The 18,680-nt window shown below is 37.7% G+C and overlaps 1 long non-coding RNA gene across 3 annotated transcripts in view; it reads right to left on the reverse strand.

Annotated features, from left to right (window-relative positions):
• The window catches only part of LOC147584263 (uncharacterized), a 170,553-nt gene that overhangs the window by 50,218 nt on the left and 101,655 nt on the right, over positions 1 to 18,680 (reverse strand). For 2 of the 3 annotated variants that reach the window (XR_015246540.1, XR_015246511.1), the window contains one exon: positions 3,859 to 4,912. This is a non-coding gene — a long non-coding RNA (uncharacterized LOC147584263). Of the gene's footprint in view, positions 1 to 3,855; positions 4,913 to 18,680 lie in introns of those variants that run through there. The other variant, XR_015246604.1, reaches the window with a different exon arrangement.

Below are 18,680 nucleotides of genomic sequence, written 5' to 3' on the forward strand. Positions count from 1 at the left end.
AGAACAAAATGAGGGTTGATGGGGGGTGGGAGGGAGGGGAGGGTGGGTGATGGGTATTGAGGAGGACACTTGTTGGGATGAGCACTGCGTGTTGTATGGAAGCCAATTCGACAATAAATTAGAAAAAGAAAAAAGAAAAAAAAAAGAAAAGAAAGGGTCTAAAGATACATACTGAATGCCACAGTATAGACCTAAGAGAATTGTATGCAAAATTCTGGAAAGCAATTATCTTTCCTACTTTCTAGCCAAATGCATATTTTAAGTAATAAGAAATACTGACAAAATTTGCTATAAATCTCTGAAATCCTTTTTCTTTTTTTTTTTCTTTTCTATTGGTCTTGAGGATGAGAGAATTTCTTTAAGACAAGAAAAAGAAAACAAGTTATAATAAGCCATCCATGGAAGACAATTTATAAAACAATACATAGAAGTGGAAGAGTTTTCCAAAGGCAGAGGAGTGGTCAAGAAGAAAATGATGTTACAAGGGGGTGCCAGTTCCAAGGATGCCAGTCAAATAAGAATGGTACATGTGTCACAAAATCAGCCACATTGTGATTCTGCTTTGGAGAGCTCATTTATTCATCAAGTGCTTAGGCAATGTGCTGGGCACTTGGGATAAAATAAAGGGAAAGAAACAGTGTCTGTCCTGCAAGAACTCACTATCAAGCAAAAAGACAGCCAGGGTCTGAGTTAGCAGTGCCCCTGGCTGAAGGCTTACTGTGTGCCAGACACAGTGGTGGGCACACCAGCCCCATGAAACAGGTATCATTATCCCTGTATCACTGATGAAGAAACTAAAGCTTTAAGAAGATTCCATAATTTACCCGAGTGCTATGACCTGAATGTTTATGTCCCTGCCCATGGCTCCACCCAAAATTTATATGTTGAAATCCTAACCCCCGGTGTGATGGTATTAGGAAGTAGAGCCTGTGATTGGGTCATGAGGGCAGAAGCCATCAGACTAGTGCCCTCTGGGACAAAGGTCCCAGAGATCCTCTGTCATGTGAGGTTGCAAGCAAGAATGCACTGTCTTGAAGAAGAGGGCTCTCACCAGACACTGAATCTGCAGGTGCCTTGACCTTGGACTTCTCAACCTCCCAAATCGTGAAAAAAATATTTCTATTGTTTAGAAGTCACCCAAGTTATTTTATTATAGCAGCTGAAACAAACTAAGACATGAAGGCTACCCAGCTAGAAAGTAGCAAGGCCGGCTTTCATACCCAGATCTGACAGTCTCCAGAGCTAGCACCCTCCACTTCAACCTTCCACTGCAAATTGGTGTAGACAGTGCAATGGGGTGAATGGTAATCGAGACAGGTGTAAAGCACTGTGGGCTCTGTGACTCTCACCAGAGCTCAGAAGAACTCGGTACCTCTCTGTGACTCGAGTCCACAACCTCTGGTTTCAGGTTGTTGTGTGTAAAACTACCCAGGATGTGGTATACTTCAACTAGACCAAGGCCACAGGGGGAACAAAAGCAAAACACTTCAGTTGCTTCAGATTCTCTGGTGATCTCAGAAAAGAAGACTATGTGTACACATACAGGCACATACACTCCTTTGCCACAGCAGTTTCCCTACTAGAGACTAAGTTTATTCAAAAGTATCCTCTTTACCCATAAAAACGGAAACAATTTTTTATACATGTCTGAAAACTAAAATAAAAAGAATGAAAAAAAAAAACTCTTTCTGAATGTAAAGGCCCCAGGAGACTGGGGGAAAATGACTCTGGGTAGCTCAGTGGCTGTTTGGTCCTCCTGGGCTGAGCAGCTGCCAGAACTAAGAGGACCCCAGAGGGATCTAAGGGTCACAGCAGCAAAGAACCTTAAAGCTTCAGGGGCCCTGGGGAAGGTGGTGCAAGCTCAGTGGGACCCTGGCCCCACGTGATCTGATGACAGCCTGAGGCCCTCATCAGAGACCTATTTTGAATCATAACACCAGTGGAGAAGAGGTATTGTTTATTTGCATTATGGTAACTTCTTGTCTTTTTTTTCTTTGTTTTAACCTAGTAAGCTGTAAAACTTCCAGTGGGCTATGAGGGTAAGACTGGCCTTCAAAGAAGGGTACTGGAAAGATTTTTGGCTGCAGCAAGGTGCTAGAAATGTCTGTCCCACCAGGATTACCTCCTGAAGCCTTGACAAGGGCAGGGAATTAGCTTTCTTTTATCAAGGTCCCATTAAAGATTTTGTCCTAGGCATTACGGGAGGGACCTTGCCTTTTTTAAGTCTCCCAGTAAGCCTTGAGATATTATTAATCTCATTTATAAGAAGGAGAAAAAAGATGAGGCTCTGGCAAACACTAAATCATTTGCTGAGTATCACACAGCTAGTCAGTGGGGGGCAGACCTAAAGGTCTATCTGACCCCAAGGACCAGAAAGAGAATCCTTTCTGTGGAAACAAACAAACAAACAAACAAACAAACAAACAAAACAACAGTAAGAAGAAATCCTAACAGGAAGATGAAAAATTAACATCTTTATTTACAGTTTATTTAATTACCTACTTATATGAGTAGGAATTAAATTCACAAGGAAAACATTTTAAGCTTTATTAAAAAGCATACAAAGTAAGACTCTTTCCACCCTCCTCTAAGCTCCTCAGTTCCCTTCACCAGAGGCAACGGCTGATAATTGTATGTCAAGAAAGACTACACATACACAAACATATACATGTATACATAAAGCCTCCTTTTATTTACAAAAATGGCAGCATTGACTGTCCCTTCTTAGATACCTAATATAGCCTGGAAATTTTCTATATTGGTATCTATAAATCTGCTTCATTCTTTTAACAATTTTTTTTTTTTTTACAAATGTTAAAGAATCTATTGTATGGCCCTCTGATAATTTATTTAACTAGTCCCCTATTAAATGGACATTTAGATTGCTTCTAATCTTTTCTTATTGTAAACAATGCCATACAAATATCCTTATACAGTCTTCCTTGAATACATATGGTAGTATACTTTGGGGATACAATAGTTAAAAGTGAAATTCCTTGGTCAAAAGTATGTGATAGAACTAAACTACTTCCAGGAAAGTGTGCACTAAGTTACAATCCTTAAAATATATACTTAATGCCTACTTCCCCCACTGTCTCCAAAACACTGTGTCTCCAAACATTTCCATTCTCTGTTGAAAAGAAAAGCACCCAGATGTTCACTTGCATACTTCCTTCAGAGTGAATAAGGGGAACCTATTTATTCAAGCCTGGGCTTTAGACTCCTGGAGTAAAGGAAGATTTTTTGGAGTTCCTTGAACTGTAGAAGATCCTGACTAAGAGCATCTGTTCCTCAATTAGGTGATATTGGCAAAGTAGGAAAATAGAATAAATCCCTGAAAATAAACAGTTGGCTTTGACTAATCAGCTGAATCCACCAGGGTACTGTCAAAGCCACAGAAGTCACTTCTGGGTATCCGGGTAACCTCACCAGACTGCTGCATAACAGGGCCAGAGCAGGCTGTGCACTAGGAAGGAGATGCCTGCTACAAACAGAAACATTCAAAACCTATGGTCTTCCTCTGCTTGTCGGGGGGGGGGGGGGGGGGGGAAGTATGGGGGGAGGAACATCAGAAACGTAAGACTAAACAGAGACTGCCAAGTACTGAATAATGTTTCCTAACTGTAATGAAATGAGGGAAAAATGGATATAGCAGAAAATAAAACACTCTTTTAGTTATATTTTCCAACATAAAAACTTTCTAGAGTGAATAAATGCCTATTGGATCTGCAGCACTAATATCTTCATCCAGTGGTGCGGTCCAATCAAAACCATAGGATCCGGGCAGGAATCCTGGGCTTCAAAACCTGAGAGATGGTGAAGCACACACTTTATCTTTGTCCAAGTTTTGCTTACCTGAATTTTCTAAAAGTCTGGGTTTGACATTCTTTCAGGATGCATTACAAAATGTTCCTCTTCTGTTTGGCAATCATCTTGCTGAAGGGTTGATTGTCAACACCTGGGGAAAAGAGCCTGCTGGCACCATGGCCTGAAAAGGACTGGGAGGAAGGGCAGTGGCTTAGATAGGCATTGAGGTGAATTGACACGAGAGGGATTTCGTCTCTAGAGGGAGTAAAGAGGAGGTCCCAGGAGTGGCCATATTAGTAACCTTTTGGAGCATGACTTGATTTTTAAGCTGGTGCACACATCCTACATGACTGAAAAAAAAAAAAAAAAGTAAATATGCATTGCTAACACAACACTCCAAAAATTTAAATCAGGTTGTTACCCTATAAAGCTGAATATTTTAACCATTTAGGGGAGAAGCCTTCCAGCAAGCAACAGAATGCCTTCTAATTACTACTTGTGCTTTTTTCCAATTAGCAACCAACAGCATATTGTCATGGAGGCATTGTTGGGAATTGTTTGCCTCTGTTCAGATGTATTCAGATGCTTAAATGCAGGTTTCTAGGCTTGATACATATTATTACAAAAATTACAAGGCTGAAAAAATGATTTCAGATGGAATTGTTTCAATCTATCAGATTTGAAGCAGCCTCTAGGTCAGCTTCACAAGCAGTTGGAGGCTATTGGAAAGAATTTGCTATTGCCCAGCCCACATCCTGTCAGCAATATATACAAGTTAACTTGATTTGCCACTGTTAGCTCTACCTCTCTGAAATCTCTCCAAATCAGTCACTAATTCACTTTCAAGTACCATCCATCATTGCTCAGATGAGCCTTGCTCGGTTCTTATTGAGTTTGATTGACTGATTGATTGATTCTCTTATTAGTCTATCATCTGGACAGAGAAAAAATAATTTGGAATACTCATCTTCAAATTGCATCCAGGGGTCATTTAGCTCAATGTGGGTTTCTATGATTATCTCTCTTCCTCCATTCCACTGAGCCTTTCCTCTATTATGCACTTCCGGTATACAGAAAGGTTTCATGAGCAAGAATGAACAAGAACCTAGGAAAAAACAGAAAGATGAAGAAAATGTACAGTCCTTAAAAAAGGAAGTAATTAAATCAAAGTTCAAATTTGACCTAAGAAAATTGGTGTTCCAAGTTTTAGGTGGGATATGTTAAAAAATAAATAAAAGCATGTACACTCTTAGCTTTTCTGTGTTACATACCTTGAGATGACTGGGAAAATGCAAATGAAGCCTCTGATAATAAAATAATCCATTACATAAATCAAATCTATCAAAATGTCATGGTTAAGGATTTCTCTCCAACACTTAGGGAATACTATTTATTATAGCAGTTATATGAAGGTTAATCATATAACTATTGAACAAGTTGTTCTAAGTTCCTGCAAATGGGAAATCAATGTAACCTAGAATCTATCCCTACCCTACAATAGCCTTTAGAGGTAGTAATTTTGCCTGCATGTTCTTTAAATTAAATTTGAATCAGAGAGGCTTTGACCAAAACATATAGTAGGAATGTTTACTAAAATGAAAAATAGAGCTCATCCAAATGTGTCTATCCTAATATCTCATAAATTATATGGTTTGGGCTGATTTAATTTAAGTAATGGTAGCACTTAAGGCAAATTGATAAGTGACTTGAAGGGATTTCAGAAGGGTAGGGCCAACCACGGCATGCAGAAATTTCCTCAGAGGTCACTTAATCCATCAGGGCCATTCTAGTATTTTACCTAGGCTTACACAGGTAGATGGGAGCAGAGCCAACACACAACTCAGATCTTCTAACTCCTGGTTTATTTTTGGCAAACTAATGGGGCCAACAGAAGCATTTTATAGGACTCTGGATAGTTTTCATTAACTTAAATTAGATAATTATGCAATTTTTAAAAGGACCTTATTTTTTAGAGCCTATTAGTATATTCATTTATTGATTCATTTCCTCTTCGTTTTCCCAACTTGGTCTAAAAGTTGATCTGAGGTAGTTTACAGAGATATGTGCTATGAAACAAGGTAAAGCATACATATTGACATAAGGGAAAAAATATTTTCCAACACTTGAGAAATATTCATTTGCCACAGGAAAATATGCTTCCATTATAAGAGATTCTGACAATATTTTTACTAATTGAGAGTAATCTCCTAATTAGTGAGGCTTTATCATCCTATTTTGTGATGAGATTCTTCTTGTCCATACTCATTTTGAGTTCTTGTTACCATTATATTCCTGACTCTCATTTTAGTTTCTAGAGAAGATTGAGATCCAGACCCAAAAGCACAATAGAAATGAGTTCTAGCCAAGATATGAATGTTAAATGCATAAGCAGTCCTTGTACTAAAAAGTCAGTAGCTGACCCAAGAGCCTTGCGGAGGAGACTCTGACCTTCAAGCTGCCCAGCCAACGAGTGACATCTGCTGAGGAGTTCTAGGAGTCGTAGAGGGACCTGGTACATTTCACATTTAGTTAAGTTCCTGAAACTATGGTTATCAGGAATGAGGCTTTGTTTACAAATAGTTGTAATTTAGAAATGCAATAGTTAATTTGTTTTTCAGTATTTGACTTTCAAGGCATTACTTATGAGCTCACTTCTTAGGCTTAGAAGACTGACGAACAATTTTTACACTGCCAGTAGATAAAATTGGTGCCACTGACAGAGGTGTGAATAATGTCTATAATTTGGGGTCACAATTTTGGTTTTATACTAAATGTCTCAATTTAAAATTATAAATTTTCATTCATTTTTCAAAACTTAGTTCAAATACCACCTTCACTGAAACCTCTTAGGCAGATTTTACAGTGTCTTACTTTATTTCTCTATAATACTATTCTCCACACTACCTTGGAATCATGTAATGTAAGTTTATATGTCTGTTTTACTTCCTTAACTACAAATTTCTGAAAGGCAGGAGATAGGGCTTGTCTTTTACTGATAGATAGTAGACATCCAATAAGTATATAATGAAAGAATATCACCATTTTCATAAAAATCTATGAAGTGTTTCAAACTGTCTAATATTGTGGTAGGATCAGAAGAAAATTCCATCGGAGTATAAAGATTCCTTCGGGTAGAAGTCCAGGATTTGGGGTCTAGCTTCAAGGTCAGAGGAGCAGGCAACCAGAGAGAAAGATTAAAAATCAGTCTTCAGGGTCTCCTTAATTCCATATGCCTTTTGTCTTCTTCCACAGTATCTTGTAGCAATATAGAATAGTGGACATTTGTTGTTTTTTTGCCCATTTTGTTTCCTTTCTTCCCTCTTCTGGTTATAGCACCCTGATTTTGTTTTGGGGAAACTCCTCCATCAGATACAATCAGGTGTGGTTGCCTATTTAGATGCTGTGCCCTCCTCTACTCAAGGTGTAGGCACCTGACCCAAGCTAGGCTGATCAGATTCCTTCCTCTGGAATATGAACAAGTGACAAGAGGCTGACTGACCCTGAAATGGCCATCCTGCATCCTTCAGTCCCTGCTTCCCAGTCCCCCAGTGGCTGTACCTCCCAGTCAATCTACATCTTTTGCCTTGCCTTTCTTCTTGGTTGTTTGAGCTTCCCCACTTGCAATAAATTACTTCTCTGATTCAATTAGCCAGAAGTGGTTTATGTGCTAGCAACCAACAATGGCAACAGAAACAGTGAATCGTATATTAAAATTCTATCTCATTTATCCAAAAGCCTAGCAAATAGGAATAATTCTGGATATCTCCAACCTATTCATAGGCTCAGTTTACTTCTTTTAATAAACTCACTCACAGCCCAGATAAGTATCTGAGAAATCCCAATCACCAGCCCCCCCCGCCCTTCAAATATTCATCCTGTTCCTAAAATAACCCATTTTTCCCATTCATCCCCCCAGACCAGCCCCAACATACCTTGATTAGTAAAGTAACCCATTGAGCTTAAAGACCCTTGCAATATTCAGCCCTAACCTGTCTGTTTCTTGCTTAACCACCCACCCACTATGTCACAAAAACATTGACACTTTCTCATTATTATCAGATGTCCAAGTCAGCCATGTATCATTAGCCCACTCCCAATTAGTTTTTTTACCTCTCATTCACCAGCAAACACAAAGAACCCAATTAAACTACTTCTTGTTTAATACCTTTATAGTTCTTATTCTGTATCATGCATTATTTGAAGTGCTTTACATATGCTAACTCATTTAATCCTTCATAAAACCTCCCTGAGATAAGAACATACAAAAAAATGAGGCATAAAGATCTTGAGGAGTTTGACCACAGTCTCAAAGCCCATAAAGAGTAGAATCAAGATTCACAAGCAAGCAGTGCGGCTCCAAGGCTGTGTTTGAACCAGCAAGCCATGGTTTTGAGATGATGGGTTTATTACATGGCCAATTAAAGGGAAGGGCTAATAATATTTTAATCTGCAGCAGCTGACAGGGTACATTGACATGGAAATAATATTAGTTCCCACATGTCACAAACCTAAAACCATCAAGTCAATTTAGAATGCCCTCCAGGCCTCCTTTCTTAAACATTATGGAAACAAGCCAGAACAATTCTACCATGGTTTCTATTCCCATTGAGAAGATTCTAAAACTTTGGATGGGAGATGCCTTTCTTCTTTAATTGGTCTGAAACAGATACGTTAATTTTCTAGAAAGTATGAAAGGTAAATCTAGTATGAACCTCTTACTCCTTGTTGTAACCAGTGTTTACCCCCTCTGGAGTGGGAGGGAGGTTGCTGCTACACTTGCTCAATCACTGTGATGCTTCTGGCTGACTTTTCTAACCTCTCTCTCTTTAGTTCAAGAGAACAGATGAAGTCATAAATCTGTCCATTGATATAAAGACTACACTGGGATCAGATGGTCAAATCCTTCCTGGATATGAGGCCCCTTCTCTCTCCAGCAGGATTGTTTGGCCATTCATAAACAATGCTTAAGGTGATTTTTATTATCTTTTTGGTATTTCAAACTGCAATTAAAGTTTATTGTGTGATAGTCTTATTGGATTATATGTATATTTTTACTTTCCTTCCTTGAGTCTTTAAAAGTTTTCCGGAAGAGGGGTGCCTGGGTGGCTCAGTCAGTTAAGCATCCAACTTCAGCTCAGGTCACGATCTTGCGATTTGTGAATTCGAGCTCCACGTTGGGTTCTGTGCTAACAGCTCAGAGGCTGGAGACTGCTTCAGATCCTGTGTCTCCCTCTCTCTCTGCCTTTCCCCACTTGTGCTGTCTCTCCCTCTCTCAAAGATGAATAAATAAATAAATAAATAAATAAATAAATAAATAAATAAATATCTTCTGGAAGACTATCTAAAGTAAGAATTTACATACTGAATGTCTCAATTTGCCTGTGAAGTAACTTCTCTGAAGTAAGAACTATAATCTACATAGATTTGGTTTCATGAGCACTAAACACCCTGTGCTATGTAGAACACTCATGATATAATGACATAAAATACTGATATCAATTTTCTAATTTTCTTAAATAAGGGTGAAATATAACTTAAAGTGGGTATCTGCAGGAAGAGGAATTATAAGTGAATTTTAACCTTTATTTATACTTTCTGAGTTTACATATTGTCTACAAAGAATATATACTTCTTGTATAAATAAACAAGGCAGTATTAGCAAGAATATTTAGCTTAATAGGGATCTCGTGGTATCATGGTCATACTATACTATTTTTTCCTAGTTTGTAACTAATAATAAAGGTAAAATGAACAGAGAACTCTACTCTTTATTTTGAAAGTAATAAAGCAAGAAATTGGTAAACATTTACTAAAAGAAGCAAAAATTCATTTTCATCCTTATTCCACAGTTATATTCAGACAATAAAAGAATCACTTTACCCATAAAGGCAGTCTGGTGTCAGAGGACCTAGACTGTGAATGCAGATCTGCCTCCTACTGCCCATGAATGAGGTCTATCAGTTCCCTGTGCCTTAGTAATCTCAACTAAAAAATGGAAATAATAATGCCTAGTTCACAGGCTGTGTAAGTACCTAGGATATGTTGTGGCACAGAACAGCCATCAAATAAATGTCCCTCTACTCATTCAAAAAGCTTACTGCACCCCTCCTCTGTGTGAGTGCTTACAAAGTACAGAAACAAATACATTAGAAAATAAACACTTAGTGCTTTCCCTCAAAGAGTTTGTGATCCGGAGGAGCAGATAATGAATCAAATATTTTTGATGCAATAGAGAAGTATTAGAGGTGCTATAAAACTCCTTCTGCACTTAAGTGTTTAAAAAGTCTAATAAATGTAAGTTCTACCATGGAGTTCCTATTTCTCCAGGCTTTGGAACTAGATCTCATTTGAATTGGGATTTGTGAATGTCTCTGGGGTAAGCTGGGAATGGGTGAGTATCAGTCTAGAGTAGTAGCTAAGATGTTCTCTATCTTGTCTTCAGTAGTTGGTCTCTGCAAATGGCTGCTGATTCTGTTGATGTTCCCTGTCAACAGTACCTTGGGGTCCAACTCTCTTTAACTGCCTTGCCCCTTTAAGGTACAGGGTTCCATCCTGTGGTTCCCACAGCACAATGGGCCCCAGGAAAGTCAGCAGGACCATCCTCAGCCCTTTACCATTTCCATGTTCCTCTCAGAGCACAAGAATATTGTCCCTGCCTCCACAGCATGCCAGGCTCTGTGGAACCTCCCTGCATGCTTCCTCAGGCCTGTCCACCTGGGTACCCTGTAGCCATTTCTACTCTGGGTTCTTCTCACCTCTCTGGGCTCTATCCAGCAAAGAAAACCTAGCCTCTCTCTGTGCTCAGATTCTGTATACCTCTGAGGGATTTCTGTCACTCTCCTTATCCCTGTGCTGTGCTCTGGAAAACACCAGGAAGCCTCACTCCTTTGTCAGAGGCCCACCTTGTCTACTCACTCCACGCTTTCCCCTGGTTAGAGCACTTTCTTTTTTCTGTAGCATGGAAACTCTACTTGCTCAGAATATCTTTTACTGGCAATTAGTTTCTCTATGCCCTTTGCCTTTTTCATTCCCTGAAGGGTCCAGACTTTTGAGACTTAAAATGCAAGAAAAGACTGTGCCATCTCTATCTCAATGTATTAAAAATACAATACCACAACTGAGTCTGGGGTGACAAATAAAAGTTATCAGTTAATCTTTGAAAACTCTTTTCTCACCATGGAACACAGAGACTAAGACAATTCAAAGGCAGAAAATGCCTAACTCAGCTGAGGCACTCAGGAAAGGCTTCACATTGAAGGCCCAGCCTGACCTAAGTCTCTGAGGATGACTCAGAGCTCAACTACAGTCAGACAAGGGGAAGGTCATTATACACAAAGGGAGAATATGTGCAAAGTGACAGTGTTACATAAATCAGGAGTTAAATTTATCTCCCACAATTATCAAAACTATATAAATCACAACTCATTTTGAGAATGGAATAAGCACCGCCATAACTATTTAAATTAGAAGTTACTTTAGGGATTATCTAATCGAATCCCTGCATATCAGAGACAAGGACATTGAGGTCCCAAATGATGATTTTTAATCCATAGTTCAAACACAAATGAAACGAAATTTAGCCTCCCATTTCTATCTCCAGCAGGAACTCCTACTCTCAATTTACCCTCCCACATATCTTCTTTGGCCAGAATTAAGCATCAAGCATATCAATACTTGTAACAAGTTTTGCAGTGAGTTCTTCATTAAAGTTGGGGACAAAAAGTTACTCTCCAATAACTCTCCAATAATGCTGTGCTTGCATTAGCTCCATTAAGACTTATATCTCCAAGGTGTGTAATAGCTTTTATACTTATTTTACAGATGAGGGAACCTAGGCAAAGAAAGTTAAGTAACTTCCCTAGGTTATATGACTACTAAGTGGTAGGCAAGTAGTAGGTATTAAAGTCTAATATCCATGCTTTTAGCCACTACAACACCACATTTCTCTTCATGCTATTATTCAGCTTACAAATATATTATAAATATACTTGCACAAATCCATATGTGTGTGTGTGTGTGTATATATATATATATATATATATATATATATATATATATAAAACCCTCCTCATTGAGTCAGGTTTGTTTTTTGAAAGACTAGAAGTAACCTAAATATGTATTAATCGGGGGCTAATTTGATAAATTATAGCATATCCTCATCACATACTCAGTAAAAACAAGTGGATAAAGTTATCTGTACTGATATGGACCAATCTCCAAGAAACAAGACACAGTTAAATTAAAGGTAAAAAATAATAATAATAATAGAAACAAAGTGTATGTGGTATTTCATATTTGGGTTTTTTACAAGGGGGTCTATAAATAATATTTAAATTTGATTAGCTAAAGAATGTTTCCATAGAATACTAGCAAGAAATGGTAGAGGTTACCTCTGAGGAGAAAAGAGAGAAGGTAACTGAAAATGTGGGGTGGGAAATAAATTTATTTTTCACTGTATACCTTTTTTGTAATGTTTCCATTTTTTACTATGTATAAGACTTATTCAGATTCTATAAACTAGCTAAATTTTTTAAATTATCAACTGATAGAATTTTTTAAATCCTAAGAGAAGTATTGAAAATAAGAATCATATAATTGAAGAATCTAGTTACTTAAAAGTGTTTTTAAACACGCAAGTTATCCTGTTTGTATTTACCTGCAAAACACCCTTTGAAAAAAACAGCCTTCTTGCCAGGATATTGATTCATTTGTGAGTCACAAAAGAAAATAAAGAAGTAGCCAGATATGTAACTAGTCTGATGCCGGTTGGTATGTAGGAGTTTAGGTGGCGAAATGTGCATTGGGAATGAAAGGAAGGGAGAGTTGGGGGGGTGGGGCACAGAGAAGGTACCAAATTGGTAATTCCTAGTACTGCTAAAATCCTTGCATTAAGAAGCTATATCCCAGGGACTCATAATTCATAATTCATGAGTTATAAGACATAAAAATACTTTTCCAAGTGGATTCTTAATCCCAACACATACCACATTACCATAAATACCCACAAGACAAATCATATTTAGTGACTGGCCCTGACATAAAATGCCCAACTATTTTCTTTCCATACTTTCTATCTGTTTCATTTTGTTCCTTATCTACTGATTAGACTTTTTAAAAGTTCAATCAGGTGTTCATGAAATTTTACCTCTGTCATTAACACTCACCAAATTGCTCTTAATTAGGAGAGTGTATCTTGGATAGAAGCTGGAATGACCTAAGGGAGAAGGGCACTGTTACAGATTGAATGTGTCTCCTCAAAATTCACATGTTGAAGCCCTAATCTCCTCCAATGTGATAGTATTTGGAGATGGGGCTTTTTGGAGCTTATTAGGGTTAGGTGAGGTCATAAGGGTAGTGCCCTATGATGGGATTAATGCCCTTATCAGAAGAGACACCAGGGAGCTGAACTGATCTCTCTTTCTCTGCCATGTGAGGATACAGTAAGGCGGGATAGTCTCCTCATGGTACAAATAGTTACTTTAACTAAAATGTAGTGAGATGTTTCAGATAAATCTCACATAAGAAAAAACTATTCTAATATTCTTGGCCTGAAGATCACTTTAGAATAGACAGTCAAGTGTCCAGAAGTCAAAGTGTACTGTTCCTCAGAGAAACTTATTCAACAGGAAAAAATAAGTTGTTAAACTGTCATAGACAATTAACATCCAAATAAACACAATTAGTAAAATCAATAAGACAAACTCCACAATGGAAAATGCTCATTCCAGTAATAATCAAAGAAATACAAATTAAAACAAGCAAATGATAATACCCAATATACATAACAATGCAGAAGTCATATGTCACATTATATTAACACTTCAGAGAGCAATATGTCGATATACAGCAAGAACCATAAAATTATTCATAATCCTCAACCTTCATACCATTTTGGGGAATTTAATTATGAGAAAATAATTCAGCTGAATACTAATAAAATAATGAGTTATGGACATGAAGATGCTCAATACACTGGTATCCATTATATACATCTGTATCTTTATAACATAATTTAATAAAAGTTGAGCTAAGTGGCCAATAGTAGAAGTTAACAAATTAAAATAATATGAAAGAGTAAGCAATCATTTAAAATATCAATTGTTGGTGCCTGGGTGGCACAGTCAGTTAAGCATCAGACTCTTCATTTTGGCTCAAGTCATAATCTCAAGGTTTGCATTGACAACGCAGAGCCTGCTTGGGAATCTCTCTTTGTCTCTCTGTCTCTCTGTCTCTCTCTCTCTCTGCCCTCCTCCCACCCCCTCTTGTGCACTCACACTCTCTCTCTCTCAACATAAATATTTTTTTAAAATAGCAATTTTTAATACAATATAAAAACATAGGAAATTTTAATGTTGGGAGACATATAGAATGTTTCATGAAAAAAAGTGTAATATAAAATACTATAGCTGTAAATATAAAACACGTAGGCCTATGAAAAGAACTAGAAATTATTATGCAAAAATATGTATCATCATATAGGGAACTATGATTATGAATTAATTATTTTTAAATGCTTGTTTATATTGTTGTTTACATTTATTAAAACTCAGAGGGACTTAGGATTCAAAGGTTTATGAGTACAATCTAAATACAAGGGAAAAAATAGCCAACTTTACAAAACACGTTTCAATCATTGAACTTGATATTTATTACTTTCCTTTTTCTTTGTTTCAAAGAATTCACTGAATATTCTTGTGACATAGCAAACTCTTATGACATGGCATATGCTTTCAGCTACAGAGACTGACTTCCGAAGACTCTGTTCTAAATTCTGTAGCTACTAATTATTCAACTTCAGTAGTCCATTATGGTAAGGACGGCTCCAAAGTTGGTTGCCTCACTACAACATCTGCTTTGATCATTGTCTTTTAGTTGTACACAGAGGGACTTGGGAGCCCAGGCCCAGAACCCACACCCTAGTGTTATCAAGAAATACTTCTTTATTCAGGGAGAAGAAGATAAATTCCACAGTTCCACGCCTTTTTTAATATTTGCTTCTGTGGCCTAGAGGAAAGGAGAGGGGTATGTTTTCACTTAATATTTATGACTTTTCATCATATGTTCTTTAGAGCAATATGTCTAGAGCAGGAATACTAGAGAACACTAATGACAGATTCAGTTCCAAACACAAAGTCAACAATCTGACAAAATGTTATTTGACCCTCCTTTACATTTTTATTCTCAGCCTTTGCCTCAAGGTCCAAACGGGAGGTTTTCAACCCTGAAAAAGTAATCTGGAACAGCTGGCCCTATACTGAAAACAAACTATCCTGACCTAGGGTGTGGTTGTCCTGAAAGAGACAAGCTACCAAGCAGACACTGGATGTTCACTCCAGAGCTCAAAAAGGAGTGGAGTACCCAGACAACGTTCAATTCTCACAAGACAGGAAGGCACAGAAGCCAATTAGAGAAATAAGATGAAGTCCCAGTTCCCCTTAGCCTGTTTTCAACATGGATGCACAAACCAAGTGGATTTAATGCGACAAATTCCCAAGGGAAAAAATTCTTTTAAAAACTTTTATTCACAAGGAAATGAGAGAGTGTTTAATTCACCTTAAAGGGATCATTTAACCCATGAAATAAACATGCAGGCACTTGCCCAGAGATGAAAGTTATTTGGCAGTAAGCTTAAAAACAATCCTTCCTAAAAGCACCACCTCTCTGCCTCTTTCCTCCACATGGCTCAAAATCTTCCCCTTTGGCTCAGTGAAATTCAATACTTCGAAAATTTTCTATTTCTTCTTCTTTTCCACTTTTTTCTTTAGTTCAGGCTGAATGGGAACTGCTTTTATTATTTTGGCTTAGTCAATTGGCTGGCAGCTTATGAAAGTAGAATGCATGGTGAACTCGGAATCTGAAAAAGTGTGTTCAAGACTTTATTCAGTTACTAACTATATAATTATTGACAAGCCAGTTACTTCTATAGACCTCTGTTTCCTCATCTGTAAGATGAGAAGGGTGAATTGCATAATTGCTAGGATGCCATCAACCTCAAAATGCTCTGTAACTTATAGGAAAAAATATAGATGGTGCCAAGAAATACTGTTAAGAAGATATAAATCCTTAAAAGCAGATGAAAAGTATGAAAAGGTGGTAAAACCTTGTATTTCATCTTTACCTGGCTTGATTTCTCAGAACTGAATCATCTCATGGAATGTACTACTCAGAGCTAAAAGACATATAGATCAAAACAAAGCTCTAAAAATAAAAGATGAACCTATGTTAGGAAGAGGTGACTGAGAGCCAGTGAATAAATTCCTGAAGTAGGAATTTCTTACATTCTTTAAGACCAAAGCAAATAAGAAGGAAGGAAAAATTTAGGTGCCCATTTCAGGGCAGCTTTTCTTCCTGGCAGACCAGTTTCTAGGGATTAGCTTTCATTACATTAGTCCTGCCACCTGAAAGAGAAGTTATCCTGGGCCAATTTATTTTCTAACTCTGCACTGGCTTATCACAATGTAGACCTAAATCATGACCAAGTTAGGAATGAGGAGTATGCAAACAAAGATATAAGGAGTGTCAGACTAAGTATAATCCATAAGTAATTCCCAAATCCCACTCTATGAAATAATTTCAACTCCCTCCTTATTCACAATTTTTTTCCCCTAAGAGATGATGTTAAGTCACTAAATTTGCTGGTTTTACCTTTGTCCTTCTTTCCTCCTCCTGTCAGAACCAAGGTATTAAAAGCTAAAATACGTCTTCTGGCTAGTCGTTTTGTACAGTAGTCAATTCTTTAGTAGAAAGCAACAGAAACTATGTGTATTAGTCAGCTCAGACTGTCATAACAAAATACTATAGACTGGGTGACTTCAACAACAGGAATTTATTTATCATAATTCTAGAGTCTGGGAAGTCCAAATCAAGGTGCTGGTGAGGGCTCTCTTCCTGGCCTGCAGATAGTTGCCTTCTTGCTGGGCCCTTACATTGCAGGGAGAGAAGAAGCAAGGTTTCTGGTGTCTCTTCTTATAAGGACATTAATCTTATCATGAGGGCTTCACCTTCATAACTTCATTGAAACCTAACTACCTCCCAAAGGCCCAATCTCCAAACACTATCACATTTCAGGTTAGAGCACCAACATACAAATTTGCAGTAAGGGAGGGGCAGAGGGGGAGGGGGAGGGTAAGCGCAGTTCAGTCCATAGCTCTACATAACCTACAAAAGAAATGAGTTTATTCAAGGATATTGAACAGCTCACAGAATCAAAGAGAAATCTAAGAACCAGCAGGGTAGCCCAGAGGGGCTAGGTAGCAGGAGTCAATAGTTCATTCAAGGTGTTAATACTAGCAAAGATTAATTCGAACTAAGTTTTCAATCTTTGAGTCTTTCCATGCAAGATTTAAACAACTCAAAGAGAATGTGGTTATCCTAGTTTGAGTCATGAGGCAGGGTACCTTGATTAATAGTTTCAAGGACACATCATAGAATGGAGTTGGAGAAGGTGGGAAACAGGGGGAGTAATTCTCCAAAAAAGAGAGAAACGAATATAAGATAGCCAAAAAACAAAAACAAACAAACAAAAAAACACAATCAAACAAACAAACATACAAACAAATATCCATGGTTCTCTGTTAAGCAAAGATTTAGAAGAAACCAACGTTTCAATGCTGGCTCGGCCACTCATTAACCGATCATCTTGGGTGAATATATTAGGTTTTTTGAACATTAGTTTTTGCATCATTCAAATAAAAAGGTAATATCTGTCTAATAGCAATACTGTGTTGACTAAACAAGTTACACACAGAACAGTAAATGAGTCCTAAATGCTCAACAAATGTAAGTTCCCTCCCTTCTTCCTCTTAAATATGGCAGCTGGTGATTCACTACATAAGTCTATATATAGAGTTTACTTTTAAAATACAAAATAAAATACAACTCGTACTATGTGGACATGTTATACTATTATAAATGTTTTATATATTAGGCAATTATCTGACATCAAAGGGGTAACAGGCTTTGAGTCAGACTTAAATTATTAACTTTTGGTAAATCATCCTAGACTAAGGTAAGAAGGCCAAGTTTTCACATCAGATGCCTAGAGAATATATAATCTTGGTGACAATATTGCTCATTATTTCTAAAAGCCAAAATAACCCTTCTGTTTGCTAAACATAAATGGACATGTTACTCATTAAGGTTTTCTGCCACATGGCTTGGATCTGGAACTTTAACTGGATCTTTGGTCTTTGAACCCCTTGAAATTATATGCAAAATTTTGCATGTGTTTGTGGATGTGCACCTGCATGCATGCACTTATACACACACACACACACACACACACACACACACACACACACACACACAGGTAACGCTGCCTAAACCAAGGGTGGGGGCACATAACATCTGTGAGCCACTCCAAAAGGCAACAGTCATTTTCAAATTTCTCCTCCCTTTGAGACAGACTCAAAAATCTATCATTGTACAGTATATCCTATGAACACCTACAACAAAAGTAGCAGCAAGTGTATAACACACCACAAAGTAAATAGCTATGCCAGGAATAATGCTTATTTAGTCCAACATTTTAGCAGTGGAACTTTTTTTCAGTAAAAATCTGCCCTCAAACCAAGTACATAAAACAGAATTTTCTAGACAAATAGGTCCCACTGGTAGTTTACATCTTCACTGATTTATAGAAAAGACATGTTTTGCAGAAAACCTGAGGCACCCAGGAGGCTCTCTAGAGTCACTTAAAAGACTAGACTGCTAAGATAATGGAGAGCAACCCCACTGTAGATTCATGTTCTCCCACCTCAGCTGCAGCTTATCTCTAACTGGCTTCCTTCCCCTTCCCTACAATGGCTATCTCAAAAATCTTTATTCAAGTCCTACCTGCTCCCCTTTACCCCCAGAGAGCATATGGAGTTCTT

The sequence above is a fragment of the Puma concolor genome, chromosome A1, assembly GCF_028749965.1.
Source record: "Puma concolor isolate L17-30 chromosome A1, mPumCon1.1.hap2, whole genome shotgun sequence".
Lineage (NCBI taxonomy): Eukaryota > Metazoa > Chordata > Mammalia > Carnivora > Felidae > Puma > Puma concolor.